Raw genomic sequence first — 25,402 nt, 5'->3', positions numbered from 1 at the left:
TCCATCCCTTCTTCCCGCCTTCCCTCTCCCTCTCCTCCTTTCCCTTCCCCCCCTCCAGATTTTCTTCCCCTCTAGGTCTGCCCAGACTGTTTCACACCATCTCCCCAGCTCCCTGTCTACACAAGAATGTCCCCACTACACTCACCCAACCGGATCTCTAAACTCCCTGGGGCCTACAGTCTCTTGAGGGTTAGGTGCATCTTCTCTGACTGAACCCAGACTGCTAGTCCTCTGTTTGGGGCTTCATATCAGAGGGTGTATTCTGCCAGGTTGGTGATCCAGTGTTTGAGATATCTCAGGAGTCCAGATTAATTGAGACTGCTGGTCCTCCTCAGTTGGTTGCCCTTCTCCTCAGCTTCCTCCAGCTCTCCCCTAATTCAACCAGAGGGGTCAGCAGCTTCTGATAATTGGGTAGGTGCACATGTCTGCATCTGACTCTTTTAGTTGCTCGTTGGGTCTTTCAGAGGGTAGTTGTGATAGGTCCCTTTTTGTGAGCACCCCATAGGCTCAGTAGTGGTGTAAAGTCTTGGGGGCCACCCCTTGAGTTGGATCCTCCTTTGGGACTATCGCTGAACTTTCTTTTCTTTTTTTTTAAAGATATATTTTATTTATATGGGTACACAGTAACTATCTTCAGACACACAGAAGAGGGCATCAGATCCCATTACAGATGGTTGTGAGCCATCATGTGGTTGCTAGGAATTGAACTCAGGACCTTTGGAAACAGTCAGTGCTCTTAACCACTGAGCCATCTCTCCAGCCTTGGACTTCCTTTTCTTTAGATTCTTCTCCATTTCTACCCCTGCATTTCTTTCAGAAAGGAAGAATTATGGGTCAGAGTTGTGGTTGTGGGATAACAGCCCCATCTCTCACTTGATGCTCTGTCTTTCTGCTGGAGGTGGGTTCAACAAGTTCCCTCTCTTCACTACACGGCATTTCATCTAGAGTCCTCCTCTTTGAGTCGTGAGGGTCTCTCACTTCCCATGTCTCTGATATGTTCTGGAGGGTCCTTCCAACCTCCTACCTCTGGAGGTCACCTGTTTCCATTCTTTCTGCTGGCCTTTAGAGCTTCAGTCCTTTTTTCCCACCCAATACCAGACCATGTTCCCCTCTCTCTCCAACCCTATTCCCATTTCATCCCAGGTCCTTCCTTCCCTTCCCCCTGTGGTTGCTTTCTTCTCCTTCCCAAGTGAAACCAAGGAATCCTCACTTGGGCCTTTCAGCTTGTTGAAATTTGAGTTTTGTGGACTGTATCTTGGGTATTTTTGACTTTTTTATTCTTTGGATAATATCCACTTATTAGTGAATACATGCCATGCATGTCCTTTTTTGTCTGAATTACCACATTCAGGATGATATGTTCTGGTTCTACCCATTTGCCTGCAAAACTCAGGATGTCCTAGTTCTTAATAGATGAATAGTATTCCATTGTGTAAATGAATCACATTTTCTGTATCCATTCTTCTGTTGTGGAACATCTGGGACATCTGGATTGATTCTAGCTTCTGGCTACCACAAATAAGGCCGCTATGAAAATGGTGGAAAATGTGCACCTGTGTCATGGTGGGGCATCTGTTGGGTATATTCCCAAGAGTGGTACTTCTGGGATTTTAGGAAAATCTATTTCCAATTTTCTGAATAACCACCAAATTGATTTCCAGAGCGGTTGTTCCAGTTTGCAATCCTACCAGCAATGGAGGAGTGATCTCTATCTCCACATCCTCATCAACATGTGTTGTCAACTGAGGTTTTGACCTTAGTCATTCTGATTGGTGTAAGGTGGAACCTTAAGATCATTTTGATTTGCATTTTATCTGATCATTAAGGACTTTGAACGTTTCTTTAGGTGCTTTTTTTTCTTTATTAACTTGAGTATTTCTTTTTTACATTTCGATTGTTATTCCCTTTCCTGGTTTCCCGGTCGACATCCCCATAACCCCTCGCCCTCCCCTTCTAAATGGGTGTTCCCCTCCCCATCCTCCCCCCATTACAGCCCTCCCCAAAACAATCACGTTCACTGGGGGTTCAGTCTTGGTAGGACCAAGGGCTTCCCCTTCCACTGGTGCACTTACTAGGCTATTCATTGCTAACTATGCAGTTGGAGCCCAGGGTCAGTCCATGTATATATTCTTTGGGTAGTGGCTTAGTCTCTGGAAGCTCTGGCTGGTTGGCATTGTTGTTCATATGGGGTGTCAAGCCCCTTCAAGTTCTTTCACTCCTTTCTCTGATTCCATTAACGGAGGTCCCGTTCTTAGTTCAGTGGTTTGCTGCTGGCATTCGCCTATGTATTTGCTGTATTCTGACTGTGTCTCTCAGGAGAGATCTACATCCGGTTCCTGTCAGACTGCACTTATTTGCTTCATCCATCTTGTCTAATTGGGTGGCTATATATATATGGCCAACATGTGGGGCAGGCTCTCAATGAGTGTTCCTTCTGCCTCTGCTTTAATCTTTGCCTCCCTATTCCCTGACAAGGGTATTCTTGTTCCCCTTTTAAAGAAGGAGTGAAGCATTCACATTTTGATAATCCATTTTGAGTTTCATGTGTTCAGTGCATCTAGGGCAATTCAAGCATTTGGGCTAATAGCCACTAATCAATGAGTGCATACCATGTGTTTTTCTGTGATTGGGTTACCTCACTCAGGATGATATTTTCCAGTTCCAACCATATGCCTACGAATTTCATAAACTCGTTGTTTTTGATAGCTGAGTAATATTCCATTGTATAGATGTACCACATTTTCTGTATCCATTCCTCTGTTGAAGGGCATCTGGTTCCTTTCCAGCTTCTGGCTATTATAAATAAGGTGCTATGAACATAGTGGAGCACGTGTCTTTTCTATATGTTGGGGCATCTTTTGGGTATATGCCCAAGAGAGGTATAGCTGGATCCTCAGGCAGTTCAATGTCCAATTTTCTGAGGAACCTCCAGACTGATTTTCAGCATGGTTGTACCAGTCTGCAATCCCACCAACAATGGAGGAGTGTTTCTCTTTCTCCACATCCTCGCCAGCATCTGCTGTCACCTGAGTTTTTGATCTTAGCCATTCTCACTGGTGTGAGGTGAAATCTCAGGGTTGTTTTGATTTGCATTTCCCTTATGACTAAAGATGTTGAACATTTCTTTAGGTGTTTCTCAGCCATTCGGCATTCCTCAGCTGTGAATTCTTTGTTTAGCTCTGAACCCCATTTTTTAATAGGGTTATTTGTCTCCCTGCGGTCTAACTTCTTGAGTTTTTTGTATATTTTGGATATAAGGCCTCTATCTGTTGTAGGATTGGTAAAGATCTCTTCCCAATCTGTTGGTTGCCATTTTGTCCTAACCACAGTGTCCTTTGCCTTACAGAAGCTTTGCAGTTTTATGAGATCCCATTTGTTGATTCTTGATCTTAGAGCATAAGCCATTGGTGTTTTGTTCAGGAAATATTTTCCAGTGCCCATGTGTTCCAGATGCTTCCCTAGTTTTTCTTCCATTAGTTTGAGTGTGTCTGGTTTGATGTGGAGGTCCTTGATCCACTTGGACTTAAGCTTTGTACAGGGTGATAAGCATGGATCGATCTGCATTCTTCTACATGTTGACCTCCAGTTGAACCAGCACCATTTGCTGAAAATGCTATCTTTTTTCCATTGGATGGTTTTGGCTCCTTTGTCAAAAATCAAGTGACCATAGGTGTGTGGGTTCATTTCTGGGTCTTCAATTCTGTTCCATTGGTCTATCTTTCTGTCTCTGTACCAATACCATGCAGTTTTCATCATTATTGCTCTGTAATACTGCTTGAGTTCAGGGATAGTGATTCCCCCTGAAGTCGTTTTATTTTTGAGGATAGTTTTAGCTATCCTGGGTTTTTTGTTATTCCAGATGAATTTGAAAATTGTTCTGTCTAACTCTTTGAAGAATTGGTTTGGTATTTGGATGGGGATTGTATTGAATCTGTAGATTGCTTTTGGTAAAATGGCCATTTTTACTATATTAACTCTGCCAATCCATGAGCATGGCAGATCTTTCTATTTTCTTAGGACTTCTTCAATTTCTTTCTTCAGATTCTTGAAGTTCATATTGTACAAATCTTTTACTTGCTTGGTTAAAGTCACACCGAGGTACTTTATATTATTTGGGTCTATTAATAAGGGTGTCGTTACCCTATTTTCTTTCTCGGCTTGTTTTTCTTTTGTGTAGAGGAAGGCTACTGATTTATTTGAGTTAATTTTATACCCAGCCACTTTGCTGAAGTTGTTTATCAGCTTTAGTAGTTCTCTGATGGAACTTTTGGGATCACTTAAATATACTATCATATCATCTGCAAATAGTGATATTTTGACTTCTTCTTTTCCGATCTGTATCCCCTTGACCTACTTTTGTTGCCTGATTGCTTTGGCTAGAACTTCAAGAACTATATTGAATAAGTAGGGAGAGAGTGGGCAGCCTTGTCTAGAAATAAAGAAATAAATTAAAGAGAGAGCATACATTAGAATCTTGACAATAGACCTAAGAGTTCTAAAGCAAAAACAAGCAAATATACCCAAGCGGAGTGGAAGGCAGAAAATAATCAAACTCAGGGCTAAAGTCAACCAAGTAGAAACAAAAATGACTATACAAAGGATCAACAAAACCAAGAGCTGTTTCTTTGAGAAAATCAACAAGATAGATATACACTTAGCCAGAATAACAAGAGGCCATGAGACTATATTCAAATTAACAAAATCAGAAATGAGAAGGGAGAGATAACAACAGAATCTGAGGAAATTTAAAAAATCATCAGATCCTACTACCAAAGCCTATATTTATCAAAACTTGAAAATAGGGGGAGGGCCCAGGAGCAGCAGGTCCGCTGCATCTGAGACACCACCAGAACCTGAAGGGACCGACCGGATAAAGAGTTCTCTAAACCCAAATCCTGTGGGAGGGAGAGCTAAACCTTCAGATACACCTGGGAAACCAGAAGAGACTGCACTCTGCACACATCTCAGACGCCAGAGGAAAACACCAAACGCCATCTGGAACCCTGGTGCACAGAAGCTCCTGGAAAGGGCTGCACAGATCCTGGTTGCTGCCGCCACGGAGAGCCTGTAGGCAGCAGCCCACGAGCAAACTTGAGGCTCAGGACCACAGGTAAGACCAACTTTTCTGCTGCAAGCGACCTGCCTGGTGAACTCAGGACACACAGAGACAAAATTCCTCTAGGACCGGGCACTTCCTGTAGTTATCGGGGGAATCCCAAACCAGCAGATCCCTGCCCGAAGCAGTTCTCTGCTACCAAACCCCTTGGAAGAGAGACCTCACTGCCTGGTCAGGTGGGCACTCCTGAGGCTGCAGAGCAGAAGAGACCACCAACACTGCCCACGCCTGCTCACATCCCTGGCACAAGAGGAAACTGTATATGGCCTCTGGGTTCCCGTAGAGGAGGGCCCAGGAGCAGCAGGTCTGCTGAATCTGAGACACCGCCAGAACCTGAAGGGACCTACCGGATAAACAGTTCTCTGCACCCAAATCCCGTGGGAGGGAGAGCTAAACCTTCAGAGAGGCAGACACGCCTGGGAAGCCAGAGAGACTGCACTCTGCACACATCACTGATGCCAGAGGAAATCACCAAACACCATCTGGAACCCTGGTGCACATAAGCTCCCAGAAAGGCAGCGCAGATCTTCCTGGTTGCTGCGCCATAGAGAGCTCATAAGCAACACCCCACGAGCAAACTTGAACCTCCGGACCACAGGTAAGACCAACTTTTCTGCTGCAAGTGACCTGCCTGGTGAACTCAAGACACAGGCCCACAGGAACAGCTGAAGACCTGTAGAGAGGAAAAACTACACGCCAGAAAGCAGAACACTCTGTCCCCATAACTGGCTGAAAGAAAACAGGAAAAAAGGTCTACAGCACTCCTGACACACAGGCTTATAGGGCAGTCTAGCCACTGTCAGAAATAGCAGAACAAAGTAACACTAGAGATAATCTGATGGTGAGAGGCAAGCACAGGAACCCAAGCAACAGAAACCAAGACTACATGGCATCATCAGAGCCCAATTCTCCCACCAAAACAAACACTGAATATCCAAAGACACCAGAAAAGCAAGATCTAGTTTCAAAATCATATTTGATCATTATGCTGGAGGACTTCAAGAAAGACATGAAGAACTCCCTTAGAGAAACACAGGAAAACATAAATGAACAAGTAGAAGCATACAGAGAGGAATCGCAAAAAATCCTTGAAAGAAATCCAGGAAAACATTAATAAACAAGTAGAAGCCCATAGAGAGGATTCACAAAAATCCCTGAAAGAATTCCAGGAATACAAAATCAAACAGTTGAAGGAATAAAAAATGGAAATAGAAGCAATCAAAAAAGAACACATGAAAACAATCCTGGATATAGAAAACCAAAAGAAGGGACAAGTAGCTGTAGATACGAGCTTCAACAGCAGAATACAAGAGATGGAAGAGAGAATCTCAGGAGCAGAAGATTCCATAGAAATCATTGACTCAACTGTCAAAGATAATGTAAAGCAGAAAAAGCTACTGGTCCAAAACATACAGGAAACCCAGGAATCAATGAGAAGATCAAACCTAAGGATAATAGGTATAGAAGAGAGTGAAGATTCCCAGCTCAAAAGACCAGTAAATATCTCCAACAAAATCATAGAAGAAAACTTCCCTAACCTAAAAAAAAGAGATACCCTCATAGGTAGCAATGAATAGCCTAGTAAGATCACAGGTGGAAGGGGAAGCCCTTGGTCCTGCTAAGACTGAACCTCCAGTGAACGTGATTGTTGGGGGCAGGGCGGTAATAGGGGAGGATGGGAAGGGGATAACCCATAAAGAAGGGGAGAGGGAGGGATTAGGGGGATGTTGGCGCGGAAACCGGGAAAGGGAATAACATTTGAAATGTAAATAAGAAATACTCAATAAAAAGAAAGAAAGAAAGAAAGAAATTACTAAAACAAAAACAAAAGAGAGAGAGAGAGAGAGAGAGAGAGAGAGAGAGAGAGAGAGAGAGAGAGAGAGAGATACCCATAGGCATACAAGAAGCATACAGACTCCAAATAGATTGGACCAGAAAAGAAACACCTCCCGTCACATAATAGTCAAAACACCAAATGCACAAAATAAAGAAAGAATATTAAGAGCAGTAAGGGGAAAAGGTCAAGGAACAAATAAAGGCAGACCTATCAGAATCACACCAGACTTTTCACCAGAAACTATGAAAGCCAGAAGATCCTGGACAGATGTCATACAGACCCTAAGAGAACACAAATGCCAGCCCAGGTTACTGTATCCTGCAAAACTCTCAATTAACATAGATGGAGAAACCAAGATATTCCATGACAAAACCAAATTTACACAATATCTTTCTACAAATCCAGCACTACAAAGGATAATAAATGGTAAAGCCCAACATAAGGAGGCAAGCTATACCCTAGAAGAAGCAAGAAAATAATCGTCTTGGCAACAAAACAAAGAAAAGAAAAGCACACAAACATAACCTCATATCCACATATGAATATAACAGGAAGCAATAATCACTATTCCTTAATATCTCTCAACATCAATGGAATCAACTCCCCAATAAAAAGACATAGATTAACAAACTGGATATGCAACGAGGACCCTGCATTCTGCTGCCTACAGGAAACACACCTCAGAGACAAAGACAGACACTACCTCAGAGTGAAATGCTGGAAAACAACTTTCCAAGCAAATGGTCAGAAGAAGCAAGCTGGAGTAGCCATTCTAATATCAAATAAAATCAATTTTCAACTAAAAGTCATCAAAAAAAAAATAAGGAAGGACACTTCATATTCATCAAAGGAAAAATCCACCAAGATGAACTCTCAATCCTAATTATCTACGCCCCAAATACAAGGGCACCTACATACTTAAAAGAAACCTTACTAAAGCTCAAAACACACATTGCACCTCACACAATAATAGTAGGAGATTTCAACAACCCACACTCATCAATGGACAGATCATGGAAACGGAAATTAAACAGAGACGTAGACAGACTAAGGGAAGTCATGAGCCAAATGGACTTAACATGTATTTATAGAGCATTCTATCCTAAAGCAAAAGGATATACCTTCTTCTCAGCTCCTCATGGTTCTTTCTCCAAAACTGACCATATAGTTGGTCAAAAAATGCGCCTCAACAGGTACAGAAAGATAGAAATAATCCCATGCGTACTATCGGACCACCACAGCCTAAAACTGATCTTCAGTAAGAATAAGGGAAGAATGCCCACATATACGTGGAAATTGAACAATGCTCTACTCAATGATAACCTGGTCAAGGAAGAAATAAAGAAAGAAATTAAAGACTTTTTAGAATTTAATGAAAATGAAGGTACAACATACCCAAACTTATGGGACACAATGAAAGCTGTGCTAAGAGGAAAACTCATAGCACTGAGTGCCTGCAGAAAGAAACAGGAAAGAGCATATGTCAGCAGCTTGACAGCACACCTAAAAGCTCTAGAACAAAAAGAAGCAAATACACCCAGGAGGAGTAGAAGGCAGGAAATAATCAAACTCAGAGCTGAAATCAACCAAATAGAAACAAAAGGGACCATAGAAAGCATCAACAGAACCAAAAGTTGTTTCTTTGAGAAAATCAACAAGATAGATAAACCCTTAGCCAGACTAACGAGAGGACACAGAGAGTGTGTCCAAATTAACAAAATCAGATATGAAAAGGGAGACATAACTACAGATTCAGAGGAAATTAAAAAAATCATCAGATCTTAAAATAAAAGCCTATATTCAACAAAACTTGATATCTGCAGGAAATGGACAATTTCCTAGACAGATACTAGGTACGGAAGTTAAATCAGGAACAGATACACCAGTTAAACAACCCCATAACTCCTAAGAAAATAGAAGCAGTCATTAAAGGTCTCCCAACCAAAAGTAGCCCAGGTCCAGACGGGTTTAGTGCAGAATTTTATCAGACCTTCATACAAGACCTCATACCAATATTATCCATACTATTCCACAAAATTGAAACAGATGGAGCACTACCGAATTCCTTCTATGAAGCCACAATTACTCTTATACCTAAACCACACAAAGACCCAACAAAGAAAGAGAACTTCAGACCAATTTCCCTTATGAATATCGACGCAAAAATACTCAATAAAATTCTGGCAAACCGAATTCAAGAGCACATCAAAACAATCATCCACCATGATCAAGTAGGCTTCATCCCAGGCATGCAGGGATGGTTTAATATACGGAAAACCAACAACGTGATCCATTATATAAACAAACTGAAAGAACTAAACCACATGATCATTTCATTAGATGCTGAGAAAGCATTTGACAAAATTCAACATCCCTTCATGATAAAAGTCCTGGAAAGAATAGGAATTCAAGGCCCATACCTAAACATAGTAAAAGCCATATACAGCAAACCAGTGACTAACATTTAACTAAATGGAGAGATACTTGAAGCAATCCCACTAAAATCAGGGACTAGACAAGGCTGCCCAATCTCTCCCTACTTATTCAATATAGTTCTTGAAGTTCTAGCCAGAGCAATCAGACAACAAAAGGAGGTCAAGGGGATACAGATCGGAAAAGAAGAAGTCAAAATATCACTATTTGCAGATGATATGATAGTATATTTAAGTAATCCCAAAAGTTCCACCGGAGAAGTACTAAAGCTGATAAACAACTTCAGCAAAGTGACTGGGTACAAAATTGACTCAAATAAATCAGTAGCCTTCCTCTACACAAAAGAAAAACAAGCCGAGAAATAAAATAGGGTAACGACACCCTTCATAATAGACCCAAATAATATAAAGTACCTCGGTGTGACTTTAACGAAGCAAGTAAAAGATCTGTATAATAAGAACTTCAAGACTCTGAAGAAAGAAATTGAAGAAGACCTCAGAAAATGGAAAGATCTCCCATGCTCATGGATTGGCAGGATTAATATAGTAAAAATGGGCATTTTACCAAAAGCAATCTACAGATTCAATGCAATCCCCATCAAAATACCAATCCAATTCTTCAAAGAGTTAAACAAAACAATCTGCAAATTCATCTGAAATAACAAAAAACCCAGGGTAGCTAAAACTATCCTCAATAATAAGAGGACTTAAGGGGAAATCACTACCCCTGAACTCAAGCAGTATTACAGAGCAATAGTGATAAAAACTGCATGGTATTGGTACAGAGACAGACAGATCGACCAATGGAACAGAATTGAAGACCCAGAAATGAACCTACACACCTATGGGCACTTGATTTTCGACAAAGGAGCCAAAACCATCCAATGGAAAAAAGATAGCATTTTCAGCAAATGTTGCTGGTTCAACTGGAGGTCAACATGTAGAAGTATGCAGATCAATCCATGCTTATCACCCTGTACAAAGCTTAAGTCCAAGTGGATCAAGGACCTCCACAACAAACCAGATACACTCAATAGAAAAAAAACTAGGGAAGCATCTGGAACACATGGGCACTGGAAAAAATTTCCTGAACAAAACACCAATTGCTTATGCTCTAAGATCAAGAATCGACAAATGGGATCTCATAAAACTGCAAAGCTTCTGTAAGGCAAAGGACACTCTGGTTAGGACAAAACAGCAGCCAACAGATTGGGAAAAGATCTTTACCAATCCTACAACAGATAGAGGCCTTATATCCAAAATATATGAAGAAATCAAGAAGTTAGACCGCAGGGAGACAAATAACCCTATTAAAAATGGGGTTCAGAGCTAAACAAAGAATTCACAACTGAGGAATGCTGAATGGCTGAAAAACACCTAAAGAAATGTTCAACATCTTTAGTCATAAGGGAAATGCAAATCAAAACAACCCTGAGATTTCACCTCACACCAGTGAGAATGGCTAAGATCAAAAACTCAGGTGATAGCAGATGCTGGCAAGGATGTGGAGAAAGAGGAACACTCCTCCATTGTTGGTGGGATTGCAGACTGGTACAACCATGCTGGAAATCAGTCTGGATGTTTTTCAGAAAATTGGACATTGAACTGCCTGAGGATCCAGCTATACCTCTCTTGGGCATATACCCAAAAGTTGCCCCAACATATAAAAAAGACACGTGCTCCACTTTGTTCATCGCAGCCTTCTTTATAATAGCCAGAAGCTGGAAAGAACCCAGATGCCCTTCAACAGAGGAATGGATACAGAAAATGTGGTACATCTACACAGTGGAATATTACTCAGCTATCAAAAACAATGACTTTATGAAATTCCTAGGCAAATGGTTGGAACTGGAAAATATCATCCTGAGTGAGCTAACCCAATCACAGAAAGACATACATGGTATGCACTCATTGATAAGTGGCTATTAGCCCAAATGCTTGAATTGCCCTAGATGCACAGAACACATGAAACTCAAGAGGGATGACCAAAATGCTAATGTTTCACCCCTTCTTTAAAAGGGGAACAAGAATAACCTTGGCGGGGAATAGGGAAGCAAAGTTTAGAACAGTGTAGGGAGCTGTATTGGATTTTGGCCTGGCCACTTTGTGACTATATGGCTCAAAGTGGCTATGTGACTCTGGGCTGTATGGCCACACATACTCACCCCTAAGATGACTGCCATAAAGTCTTGATATTGTTGGACAAAAGCCTCTCCCATGAATTTATTGCACTGGAAGATAACAATCACAGAATGCTTTCAGCCCGAGCAAATACCAGATGTCTCCTGAGCAAACACCCAGTGTCTCCACCGCATGACCTCTTCACCTCCTGCTATCAGGGTACTCTCATCCCTCCTTCCTTTGTGTTTCACAAAGGTCACTTTCCCTACCTGAAAGCCTTAAATGCTGTAACGCTCACCCCAATAAATGACACCTTGACAACAGAACTTTGCTTGGTCTCCTTCTTCTCTTCACCCACATTGACCCACAGGTAGAAAGCCTCTTCGGGACCCTGAATAATTGGATCCGCTGGATGGGTCAGAATAGACGCAGAAGGAACACCCATTCAGAGCCTGCCCCACATGTGACCCATACTTATACAGCCACCCAATTAGACAAGATGGATGAAGCAAAGAAGTGCAGGCTGACAGGAACCTGATGTAGATCGCTCCTGAGAGACACAGCCACAATACAGCAAATATATAGGTGAATGCCAGCAGCAAACTACTGAACTGAGAATGGGACCCCCATTGAAGGAATCAGAGAAAGGATTGGAAGAGTTTGAAGGGGCTCAAAACCCCATATGAACAACTGTAAAGGGCCGCTTTAACATTCGCCACCACAAGATGGCGCTGGCTTCCACTGTGCCCCACATGGAAGGCCAGGATAGCTTCCGCCATTACAAGATGGCGCTAGCCTCCTCCGTGCCAGCCGACTTCCTTTCTGGAAGTTAACTGTGTGCGCATGTGCAAGAGTGCCTTCGTGCCAGGTCTTTGCCCACTCCGGGGCGTGCCTAATGAGATCATGGGTAAGCGACCAATCAGGTGTGGATGCGCCGCGCTAGGGTGTATATAAGCTGCGCCATGCAGGCACGCGGTGCTCTCCATAAGATTTAATAAAAGTTTTGGCTGCCACAAGGATTCGAATGTCCCCACGAGTTTTCTTGCTGGTGAGGTCGTGCGTGGGACATTTGATGCCGAGAACCCGGGATAAAAAAACGCCACACCATCGCCAGGCTCCGAGAGAGAGTCCTCCGTCCGCGGAGAGAATCCAGAAATGGCAGGAATTGAGGTAAACTCCAAGAGACATGATAATTTCCGAATTGTTTGGTCTTGACCTATCGTATCTTTCTCCTTCTGCTGAGGGTGCTGTTGAGGCCTCTATTACATGGTATTCTGAGGCCGGGAATGTTAGGAATTTGGCAGATGGTTAAGGATTGTTTAGGTAAAGACATTTTTCGTCCTAAAATAGCGACAGGCCAAGAGGCTCTGGACGAAATTCAGGAAAGCATGTCAGAAACGGAGCGTAGTGAAAGGTTGCAACGAAAAAATGATACTGATCGATCTCAAGCACCAGGCCCCTCTGCGGTCTTACCACTGTCAGAGGTGATAGTATGGGGAAAGAATGCCCCGGGAACAGTGGCCACCTCGGCTACTGAGGGAGGGACCCCTGCAAAAACTGTGAAGAAACCAAAAGTTATGGATCCTTCGTGGACAAGGCTGGTAATTTTGTTTATTTTTTTCTTTGTGTGGGAAGCTGTTACAGCCATTAGGACAGGTCAGAGGGTCCTTACAGAGCAACAAGAAAGTATGTCGGAGGGAGAAAAGGTCTCTAAAGAAAAAACGAAAAGAAAAGGAGATAAAAGGAACACAGTATTTTGGGAGAAAAATTTTGTCTTTGTGCTGGTAAAAGGTGTGATCAGGCTCTATAAGATTTGCAGAGTCATACTGATTAGGCTTGATAGAGGCAGACCGCCTGAAAATTTATTCAGGAGAATCAAACAAAAGGACATCTCAATGCCCATGCACAGCTTGATGGAGTTAATGTAATTGGGTTGTGAGTGGAAATACTCAGAACTGTGTTTCACTTCCATACCATTGGCGAATGTCAGTCGTGCTCCTCAGATAATATATCTCAGTATCTTACAGGAATTGGGTTTCAACACGTTCATGGACTAGTCCAGGAATTGAGACAATCCATCGTCCATATCGACTCCACTGGAGTGGATAGTCACCGTGAACACCATCTGGTTTTTTCCCTCTTTGTCTATTGTCTGTCCCTGGTGCACCAGGATGTCCCCATGTCTGTCAGTTTATGTCTGTGGTTCTTGTTTCTCGTTGTTTAAATGTTTTATGTTTCATGTTCAAAAGAAAAAATGGTAAAAACTTTATCTGCTGGTCGTTCACACCTTGACTTGGTTTTAACTCGTTTCAAGAAAGGAACAATGAATAAAAAGCAGTTTCAATTGGCTTTTGGAGCCTACATCTGTAGCTAGAAGCCTAAGTCCACTGGGCAAGCTTCCCAACGGGGCTGGCTAAATGTTTATACTAGCCAATCCTAAGGCACCAGGAGCTTCACAGATTCTATGGTACTGAAACTGATGGCTGTTTCTCTTAGAAAATCTTTGACTGTGATTATTGGACTCAACAGGTGACATGGTGCTTCTCTTAAAATCCCAGCTAGAAAAGTAAAAATGGTCTTTGGTCTAAATATTAAAGATATGTGTAGCCACTTCAATTTTGTTTCTCATTGGTTTTAAATGTGTAAATATGCTCTACTTGCCTTGGTTATGGACTATTGGCTTTCAAGTTATTGGATATGGTTAAAAAGGTATAATATTGGTAACAGAAAGTTGACATAAAGCTGGTAATTTGGATAGAGTCATTCTAGACAACATGTGGCATGAGCCAACCCTGGGAAACAGATCTAAATTGAGATAATGATTTTATGGAATTCTTATCCTAGAAACCAGGCTTCTAAAAGAATTTAGGATAGTGTCTTTTTGTTGAGGTACTAGAGACTACGCCATCGTGCGTTCATATATAGGAATTGGCAGTCAAACTTTGTACTAGTTTGTTGGAGGTCGAGTTTTGCTTTCCTAGTTGTGGTTTGCCCTGAAGCTATCTGTATTTTAATGCTAATTCCACTGCCCCAAGGACAGCTGCCTAGTCATGTACTCAGAACTCAGGTGATCTTGTGGTTGTGCTCTGGTGTTACAAAGAGAACTTAAAGATTGTGATTAAGGATTGCCAGTGTTACATTGACTAACTCAAACTTATTTTTAATTAAGAAAAAATCAAACAGGTAGAGATTGTTACAAGATTTACAAAGGATTGATGAGGTTTTGGAACTTGTGAGAACATTACAGCCAGTTTACTTACTCCAACTGCCATTTCAAGATAGATTAAGAGGATTGATTTTGAGTTTTCATTTCGTGAGCCTACTTATAATTTTAGAGAGCCCATAGAGTGATATCATTAAGAATGGCTAATAGCCTTATATTATGTAATTTTGTTGCTTCTTCAGTGTAAGAAGTTAGAACTTAAATCTTTCAATTTATATGGAAATTTTTACTACAAACCTTTGCTCTCAAAATGAGCTTTAATATTTGGGGAGTAGCTGTTACACTACTCCAGAAAAGAATATTTGAAACTAATTTCAAGCTTCTAAGGATATGTTAATTGGCTAAGTACCTCACCTTACCAGAGGACTTAGGTCTTTGTTATACACATTGGAGATAAAGCTTCAGCTGTGTTAATACAGAGTTGTGGACTAGAGTCATGGAAGTATTTTAAAAAGAAACCTGATAAAACATAACTTATTCCAAACAACAGTTAATTGGTTATTACAAAATACTGATATTTGGCCTATTACATATACAAATTTTTCAGACAAAATTGATAATTTTACTCTTTACATGCCTTTGTACTTCCTGTATATTTGTGCATACAACCCATAGGAAATGCGCTTACTGTATTTATAGGTGGTTCATCTAATGAAAAGGCTACAGGTATGATTAGATCACTTGTTTATTCTCTTGAGTTTCTGTTGCTTCAGTACATTATTAAATTCCGTGCTTTAGCCACTATTTTTAAATCAAGCTTTCAATTCATATACTGATAGCCAATGTGTGGCTTGTGGTTTACAATTGATTTCAATTACTTAATGCTTTATTAGAGACAGTTTTTCTACTTAAAATCAGTGAGTGATTTCAGTGTAAATTGTCTGACAACTCACTGTCCTTTCAGTGCTCTGGCTCAGACAACTAAAGAAAACCATAGACCCAGCTCTTTAAAAATGGTAATGGAGTTGATAACACACCCTCATGAAAAGAGGAAGACCCCATTTGCTTACTTTCAACTCCCAGCCTCACCCTGCCAGCTCAGGGATTTCTAGTAAGACTGAAATTGGACAATATTTACAAGATTTGACATTTCTAATTAATGCTTATGTTTAGGTAAATAAAGTTTGTGAGGTGCTAGAGAAATGGCTTAGTGGTTAAGAGCACTAAGTACTGTTCCTTTATAGGACATTTAAGAACTCAAACTGGATTGCCTGGGCTCTTTAGCAAGGGAGGACAATGATACCAGACAGATTATAGGCCTTACATAGGAACAATTAGTCAAAAAATCTCATTCTTTCTATATCCAAAACAATAATTCTGGAGACAATAATTTGGTATACAAGTCAATTTATAAATACAAGTGCTCAGTGTCCTCAATTTAATCCTTGAGGACTTACCTTAATAAATAATATCCTTACTATATCTTAATAAATAAAAAGGGGGAGTTATCCCTGTATGCTAAATAATGCTCCTTTTATTTCAATTTTAAAATTTGGATGCCAAAGTTTACGGCACCCTACAACTAGGCATACTTCTGCCTAGGTAAAATAGAAAGATCCACATATTGACATGATCCTGTCCAGATATTTTATATGGGGAAGAGGGAATGTTTGTGTTTTTTCTACAGGATGCTACGAGAGTGTGCCAGCTGCCTGAGTGGTTGCTGAGACTTGCTGATCCTGGTTGCATGAAGATTCAGCTTTCGTGGTTCGGGTCCCTGGAGTCATTCCTCTGCCCTGAGAGGAAGATGAAAGATTCCCCCTCCTCATTTGTCATCACAGAGACTAGATAGACTTCCTTAACCAAGTTATCATTGAGTAGAGCATTGTTCAATTTCCATGTATATGTGGGATTTCTGTCGTTTTTTTTTTGTTTTTTGTTTTTTGTTTTTTGTTTTTTTTTTTTTTTTGTTATTGAAAACCAGCCTTAGTCCACGGTGATCTAATAGGATGCATGGGATTATTTCAGTCTTCTTCTATCTGTTGATTTCTGTTTTGTGACTGATTGTATAGTCAGTTTTGGAGAAGGTACCATGAGGTGCTGAGGAGAAGGTATATTCTTTTGTTTTAGGATAAAATGTTCTATAGATATCTCTTAAATCAATTTGGTTCATGACTTCTGTTAGGTTCTCTATGTTTCTGTTTAATTTCTGTTCCCATGATCTTTCCACTGATGAGAGTGGGGTGTTGAAATCTCCTACTATTATTGTGTGAGGTGCAATGTGTGCTTTGAGCTTTAGTGAGGTTTCTTTCATGAATGTAGGTGCCCTTGCATTTGGAGCGTAGATATTTAGGATTGAGAGTTCATCTTGGTGGTTTTTTCCTTTAATGAATATGAAGTGTCCTTGCTTATCTTTTTTGATAACTTTTGGTTGAAAGTTGATTTCATTGGATATTAGAATGGCTACTCCATCTTTTTTCTTGGGATCATTTGCTTGAACAGTTTTTTTCAAGCCTTTTACTCTGAGGTAGTGTCTTTCTTTCACTCTGTGGTATGTTTCCTGTATGTAGTAAAATCCTGCATCTTTTTTACTTATCCAATCTGTTTGTTTATGTCTTTTCATTGGGGAATCGGGTCTGTTTATGTAGAGAGATATTAGGGACCAATGATTGTTTTTCCTTGTTATTTTTGTTGTTAGAGGTGGAATTACGTTTGTATGTCTTTCTTTTATTGGTTTCGTTGCAAGGAGATCACTTTCTCCTTTTTCTAGGGGATAGTTTCCCTCTTTGTGTTAGAGTTTTTCATCTATTATCTCTTGTAGGGCTGGATTTGTAAAAAGATATTTTGTAAATTTGGATTTGTCATAGAATATCTTGGTTTCTCCATCTATGTTAATTGACAGTTTTTTGGAATATAATAGCCTGGGCTGTAATTTGTGTTCTCTTAGGATCTGTATGTCATCTGCCCAGGATCTTCTGGCTTTCACAGTCTCTGGTTAGACTTCTGGTATAATTCTGATAGGACTGCCTTTACTTGACCTTTTTCCCTTACTGCCTTTACTATTATTTCTTTGTTTTGTGCATTTTGTGTTTTGATTATTATGTGGTGGGAGGAATTCCTTTTCTGGTGTAACCTATTTGGAGTTCTGTAGGCTTCTTGTATGTTTATGAGGATCTCTTTCTTTATGTTAGGGATATTTTCTTTTATAATTCGTTGAAGATATTTCCTGTCCCTTTAATTTGGGAGTCTTCACTCTCTTCTATACCTATTATCCTAAGGTTTGATCTTCTCATTGTGTCTTGTATTACCTGAATGTTTTGGTCTAGGAGCTTTTAACATTTTACATTATCTTTGATGGTTGTGTCAATGTCTTCTATGGTATCTTCTGCCCCTGAGTTTCTCTCTTCTATCTCTTGTATTTTGTTGGCAATGCTTACATCTATGACTCCTGATGACTTCCCTAGGTTTTCTATTTCCAGGGTTGTATCCCTGTTTGCTTTATTGTTTCAATTTCCATTTTTAAATCCTGGATGGTTTTGTTCAATTCATTGACAGGTTTGGTTTTGTTTTCCTATAGTTCTTTAAGGGATATTTGTGTTTCCAATTTAAGATCTTCTACTTGTTTACTTGTATTGTCCTGTATTTCTTTAAGGGAGTTATTTATGTCTTTCTTAAAGACCTCTATCATCATCATATGATGTGATTTTAGATCCAAATCTTGCTTTACCTCTGTGTTTAAATATCTAGTATTTGTTTTGGAAGAACTGGGCTCTGATGATGCCAAGTAGACTTGTTTTCTGCTGCTTAGGTTCCAGCAATTGCCTCTAGCTATCAGGTTGTCTCTGGTGTTAACTTGTCTTGCTGTCTCTGACAGTGGCTTGACTCTCTTGTATGCCTCTGTGTCATCACTCCTGTAGACCTGTTTTCTTTCAGCCAGATCTGGGAACAGAGAGCTGCTCCTGGGTTCATTTGACCTGAGGCCTCCAGGTAGGTTGCTTGGCCTGGAAGAGTTGGTATTACCTCTGCTCTCAGGTATGTAGGCACTTCTTGTGACTGGCTTTTCTCAGTAATCAGAAGTGTCCTGCCCTTTCTGCTCCTAGGTCCTTTTTCCCAAGAGCACACAGAGGGCACCAGGCAGTTTTCTCTTTGGTCATGTGGGCAGAAAGTAGTTGTCTTTTCTGAGTTCTCAGGATTTTCTATACTTCTTGTCCCCAATTTTAGTGGGGTTGCTTCAAGTATCTCTCCATTTAATTTGATGTTCACTGTTGGTTTGCAGTAAATTATTTTTGTTATGTTTAGTTATGAGCTTTGAGTACGTGGTCTGAGAAATACTCTTTTTTTTTTGGATTTTTTAAAATTTACATTTCAAAACTTATTTCTGGGTTCCTGTCCATAAACTCTCTATTCTATCACCCCCTCCCTTCTTCAACGAGGGTGATACCCTCCCAAATCACCCACCCCTTACTGCCTCCCAGTTCTGACATTCCCCTACACTGGGGAGTTCAGCCTTGGCAGGGCCAAGGGCTTCTCCTCCGTTAGTGCTCAGCATGGCTATCCTCTGCTACATATGCAGCTGGAGTCATGGGTCTGTTCAGGTGTACTCTTTGGGTAATAATGGTTTAGTTCCTGGGAGCTCTGGTTGTTTGGTATTGTTTTTCTTATGGGGTGACAAGCTCCTTCAGCTCCTTCAATCCTTTTTCTAACTCCACCAATGTGGACCCTGTTTCCATTAAATGGTTGGCTCTAGTATTCACCTCTGCATTTGTCATGCTCTGGAAGAGCCGCTCAGGAGACAGCTATTATCAGGCTCCTGTCAGCAAGCACTTATTGGCATCAACAATATTGTCCAGGTTTGGTTGCTGTATATGTATGTGTGTGTGTGTGTGTGTGTGTGTGTGTGTGTGTGTGTGTGTGTGTGTGTGTGTGTATGCTGGATCCCCATGTGGGGCAGGCTCTGAATTTAAAGGAATTTAAAAATATATTTTACTTGATTTTACCTATTACTGATTTTAATGTTCTTTATTTGTTTTGTTCATTTGGTGTTTTGACTATCATTTGACAGGAAGAATTTCTTTCCTGGTCCAATCTATTTGGAGTTCTTTAGGCTTCTTGTATATTTATGGGCATCTCCTTTAAGTCAGGGAAATTTTCTTCCATAATTTTATTGAAGATATTTACTGGGCCTTTAAGTTGGGAAACTTTGCTCTCTTCTATACCTATTATCCTTAGGTTTGATCTTGTCACTGTGTCCTGGATTTCCTGGATCTTTGGGTTAGGAGACATTTGTGTTTTACATTTTCTTATTTTTTTCCATTTTTTTTATTAACTTGAGTATTTCTTATATACATTTCGAGTGTTATTCCCTTTCCTGGTTTCCGGGCAAACATCCCCCTCCTTATGGGTGTTCCCCTCCCAACCCTCCCTGCATTGCCGCCCTCCCCCCAACAGTCTAGATCACTGGGGGTTAAGTCTTAGCAGGACCCAGGGCTTCCCCTTCCACTGGTACTCTTACTAGGATATTCATTGCTACCTATGAGGTCAGAGTCCAGGGTCAGTCCATGTATAGTCTTTAGGTAGTGGCTTAGTCCCTGGAAGCTCTGGTTGCTTGGCATTGTTGTACATATGGGGTCTCAAGCCCCTTCAAGCTCTTCCAGTTCTTTCTCTGATTCCTTCAACGGGGGTCCTATTCTCAGTTCAGTGGTTTGGTGCTGGCATTCGCCTCTGTATTTGCTGTATTCTGGCTGTGTCTCTCAGGAATGATCTACATTCGGCTCCTGTCGGTCTGCACTTCTTTGCTTCATCCATCTGGTCTAATTGGGTGGCTGTATATGTATGGGCCACGTGTGGGGCAGGCTCTGAATGGGTGTTCCTTCAGTCTCAGTTTTAATCTTTGCCTCTCTATTCCCTGCCAAGGGTATTCTTGTTCCCCTTTTAAAGAAGGAGTGAAGCATTCACATTTTGATCATCTGTCTTGAGTTTCATTTGCTCTAAGAATCTAGGGTAATTCAAGCATTTGGGCTAATAGCCACTTATCAATGAGTGCATACCATGTATCTCTTTCTGTGATTGGGTTAGCTCACTCAGGATGATATTTTCCAGTTCCAACCATTTGCCTACGAATTTCATAAAGTCATTGTTTTTGATAGCTGAGTAATATTCCATTGTGTAGATGTACCACATTTTCTGTATCCATTCCTCTGTTGAAGGGGATCTGGGTTCTTTCCAGCTTCTGGCTATTATAAAGAAGGCTGCGATGAACAAAGTGGAGCACGTGTCTTTTTTATATGTTGGGGCATCTTTTTGGTATATGCCCAAGAGAGGTATAGCTGGATCCTCAGGCAGTTCAATGTCCAATTTTCTGAGGAACCTCCAGACTGATTTCCAGCATGGTTGTACCAGTCTGCAATCCCACCAACAATGGAGGAGTGTTGCTCTTTCTCCGCATCCTCGCCAGCATCTGCTGTCACCTGAGTTTTTGATCTTAGCCATTCTCACTGGTGTGAGGTGAAATCTCAGGGTTGTTTTGATTTGCATTTCCCTTATGACTAAAGATGTTGAACATTTCTTTAGGTGTTTCTCAGCCATTCGGCATTCCTCAGCTGTGAATTCTTTGTTTAGCTCTGAACCCCATTTTTTAATAGGGTTATTTGTCTCCCTGCGGTCTAACTTATTGAGTTCTTTGTATACTTTTGATATAAGGCCTCTATCTGTTGTAGGATTGGTAAAGATCTTTTCCCAATCTGTTGGTTGCCGTTTTGTCCTAACCACAGTGTCCTTTGCCTTACAGAAGCTTTGCAGTTTTATGAGATCCCATTTGTCGATTCTTGATCTTAGAGCGTAAGCCATTGGTGTTTTGTTTCGGAAATTTTTTCCAGTGCCCATGTGTTCCAGATGCTTCCCTAGTTTTTCTTCTATTAGTTTGAGTGTGTCTGGTTTGATGTGGAGGTCCTTGATCCACTTGGACTTAAGCTTTGTACAGGGTGATAAGAATGGATCCATCTGCATTCTTCTACATGTTGACCTCCAGTTGAACCAGCACCATTTGCTGAAAATGCTATCTTTTTTCCATTGGATGGTTTTGGCTCCTTTGTCAAAAATCAAGTGACCATAGGTGTGTGGGTTCATTTCTGGGCCTTCAATTCTATTCCATTTGTCTATCTTTCGGTCTCTATACCAATACCATGCAGTTTTTATCACTATTGCTCTGTAATACTGCTTGAATTCAGGGATAGTGATTCCCCCTGAAGTCCTTTTATTGTTGAGGATAGTTTTAGCTATCCTGGGTTTTTTGTTATTCCAGATGAATTTGAAAATTGTTCTGTCTAACTCTTTGAAGAATTGGATTGGTATTTTGATGGGGATTGCATTGAATCTGTAGATCGCTTTTGGTAAAATGGCCATTTTTACTATACTAATCTTGCCAATCCATGAGCATGGGGGATCTTTCCATCTTCTGAGGTCTTCTTCAATTGCTTTCTTCAGTGTCTTGAAGTTCTTATTGTACAGATCTTTTACTTGCTTGGTTAAAGTCACACCGAGGTACTTTATATTATTTGGGTCTATTATGAAGGGTATCGTTTCCCTAATTTCTTTCTTGACTTGTTTCTCTTTTGTGTAGAGGAAGGCTACTGATTTGTTTGAGTCAATTTTATACCCAGCCACTTTCCTGAAGTTGTTTATCAGCTTTAGTAGTTCACTGGTAGAATTTTTGGGATTACTTAAATATACTATCATATCATCTGCAAATAGTGATATTTTGACTTCTTCTTTTCTGATCTGTATCCCCTTGACCTCCTTTTGTTGTCAGATTGCTCTGGCTAGAACTTCAAGAACTATATTGAATAAGTAGGGAGAGATTGGACAGCCTTGTCTAGTCCCTGATTTTAGTGGGATTGCTTCAAGTATCTCTCCATTTAGTTAAATGTTAGCAACTGGTTTGCTTTATATGGCTTTTACTATGTTTAGGTATGGGCCTTGAATTCCTATTCTTTCCAGGACTTTTATCATGAAGGGGTGTTGAATTTTGTCAAATGCTTTCTCAGCATCTAATGAAATGATCATGTGGTTTTGTTCTTTCAGTTTGTTTATATAATGGATCACGTTGTTGGTTTTCCGTATATTAAACCATCCCTGCATGCCTGGGATGAAGCCTACTTGATCATGGTGGATGATTGTTTTGATGTGCTCTTGAATTCGGTTTGCCAGAATTTTATTGAGTATTTTTGCGTCGATATTCATAAGGGAAATTGGTCTGAAGTTCTCTTTTTTTCTTGGGTCTTTGTGTGGTTTAGGTATAAGAGTAATTGTGACTTCATAGAAGGAATTCGGTAGTGCTCCATCTGTTTCAATTTTGTGGAATAGTTTGGATAATATTGGTATGAGGTCTTCTATGAAGGTCTGATAGAATTCTGCACTAAACCCATCTGGACCTGGGCTCTTTTTGGTTGGGAGACCTTTAATGACTGGTTCTATTTCCTTAGGAGTTATGGGGTTGTTTAACTGGTTTATCTGTTCCTTAGGTACCTAGTATCTGTCTACGAAATTGTCCATTTCCTGCAGATTTTCAAATTTTGTTGAATATAGGCTTTTATACTAAGATGTGATGATTTTTTTAATTTCCTCTGAATCTGTAGTTATGTCTCCCTTTTCATTTCTGATTTTGTTAATTTGGACACACTCTCTGTGTCCTCTCGTTAGTCTGGCTAAGCGTTTATCTATCTTGTTGATTTTCTCAAAGAAACAACTTTTGGTTCTGTTGATTCTTTCTATGGGCCTTTTTGTTTCTACTTGGTTGATTTCAGCTCTGAGTTTGATTATTTCCTGCCTTCTACTCCTCCTGGGTGTATTTGCTTCTTTTTGTTCTAGAGCTTTTAGGTGTGCTGTCAAGCTGCTGACATATGCTCTTTCCTGTTTCTTTCTGCAGGCACTCAGTGCTATGAGTTTTCCTCTTAGCACAGCTTTCATTGTGTCCCATAAGTTTGGGTATGTTGTACCTTCATTTTCATTAAATTCTAAAAAGTCTTTAATTTCTTTCTTTATTTCTTCCTTGACCAGGTTATCATTGAGTAGAGCATTGTTCAATTTCCACGTATATGTGGGCATTCTTCCCTTATTCTTACTGAAGATCAGTTTTAGGCTGTGGTGGTCCGATAGTACGCATGGGATTATTTCTATCTTTCTGTACCTGTTGAGGCGCATTTTTTGACCAACTATATGGTCAGTTTTGGAGAAAGAACCATGAGGAGCTGAGAAGAAGGTATATCCTTTTGCTTTAGGATAGAATGTTCTATAAATACATGTTAAGTCCATTTGGCTCATGACTTCCCTTAGTCTGTCTACGTCTCTGTTTAATTTCTGTTTCCATGATCTGTCCATTGATGAGAGTGGGGTGTTGAAATCTCCTACTATTATTGTGTGAGGTGCAATGTGTGTTTTGAGCTTTAGTAAGGTTTCTTTTACGTATATAGGTGTCCTTGTATTTGGGGCATAGATATTTAGGATTGAGAGTTCATCTTGGTGGATTTTTCCTTTGATGAATATGAAGTGTCCTTCCTTATTTTTTTTGATGACTTTTAGTTGAAAATTGATTTTATCTGATATTAGAATGGCTACTCCAGCTTGCCTCTTCTGACCATTTGCTTGGAAAGTTGTTTTCCAGCCTTTCACTCTGAGGTAGTGTCTGTCTTTGTCTCTGAAGTATGTTTCTTGTAGGCAGCAGAATGCAGGGTCCTCGCTGCATATCCAGTTTGTTAATCTATGTCTTTTTATTGGGGAGTTGAGGCCATTGATGTTGAGAGATATTAAAGAATAGTTATTATTGCTTCCTGTTATATTCATATTTGTATGTGAGGTTATGTTTGTGTGCTTTTCTTCTCTTTTTTTTTTTGCCAAGATGATTATTTTCTTGCTTCTTCTAGGGTATAGCTTGCGTCCTTTTGTTGGGCTTTACCATTTATTATCCTTTGTAGTGCTGGATTTGTAGAAAGATATTGTGTAAATTTGGTTTTGTCATGGAATATCTTGGTTTCTCCATCTATGTAAATTGAGAGTTTTGCAGGATACAGTAACCTGGGCTGGCATTTGTGTTCTCTTAGGGTCTGTATGACATCAGTCGAGGATCTTCTGGCCTTCATAGTTTCTGGCGAAAAGTCTGGTTTGATTCTGATATGTCTCCTTTATATGTTACTTGACCTTTTTCCCTTACTGCTTTTAATATTCTTTCTTTATTTTGTGCGTTTGGTGTTTTGACTATTATGTGACGGGAGGTGTTTTTTTCTGGTCCAATCTATTTGGAGTTCTGTAGGCTTCTTGTATGCCTATGGGTATCTCTTTTTTTAGGTTAGGGAAGTTTTCTTCTATGATTTTGTTGAAGATATTTACTGGTCCTTTGAGCTGGGAGTCTTCACTCTCTTCTATACCTATTATCCTTAGCTTTGATCTTCTCATTGAGTCCTGGATTTCCTGTATGTTTTGGACCAGTAGCTTTTTCCGCTTTACATTATCTTTGGCAGTTGAGTCAATGATTTCTATGGAATCTTCTGCTCCTGAGATTCTCTCTTCCATCTCTTGTATTCTGTTGGTGTAGCTTGTATCTACAGTTCCTTGTTTCTTCTTTTGGTTTTCTATATCCAGGGTTGTTTCCATGTGTTCTTTCTTGATTGCTTCTATTTCCATTTTTAATTCCTTCAACTGTTTGATTGTGTTTTCCTGGAATTCTTTCAGGGATTTTTGTG

The sequence above is a fragment of the Rattus norvegicus genome, chromosome 6 (assembly GCF_021556685.1).
Source record: "Rattus norvegicus strain SHRSP/BbbUtx chromosome 6, alternate assembly SHRSP_T2T, whole genome shotgun sequence".
Classification (NCBI taxonomy): Eukaryota; Metazoa; Chordata; class Mammalia; order Rodentia; family Muridae; genus Rattus; species Rattus norvegicus.
Note: the sequence above shows the minus strand (reverse complement) of the source record.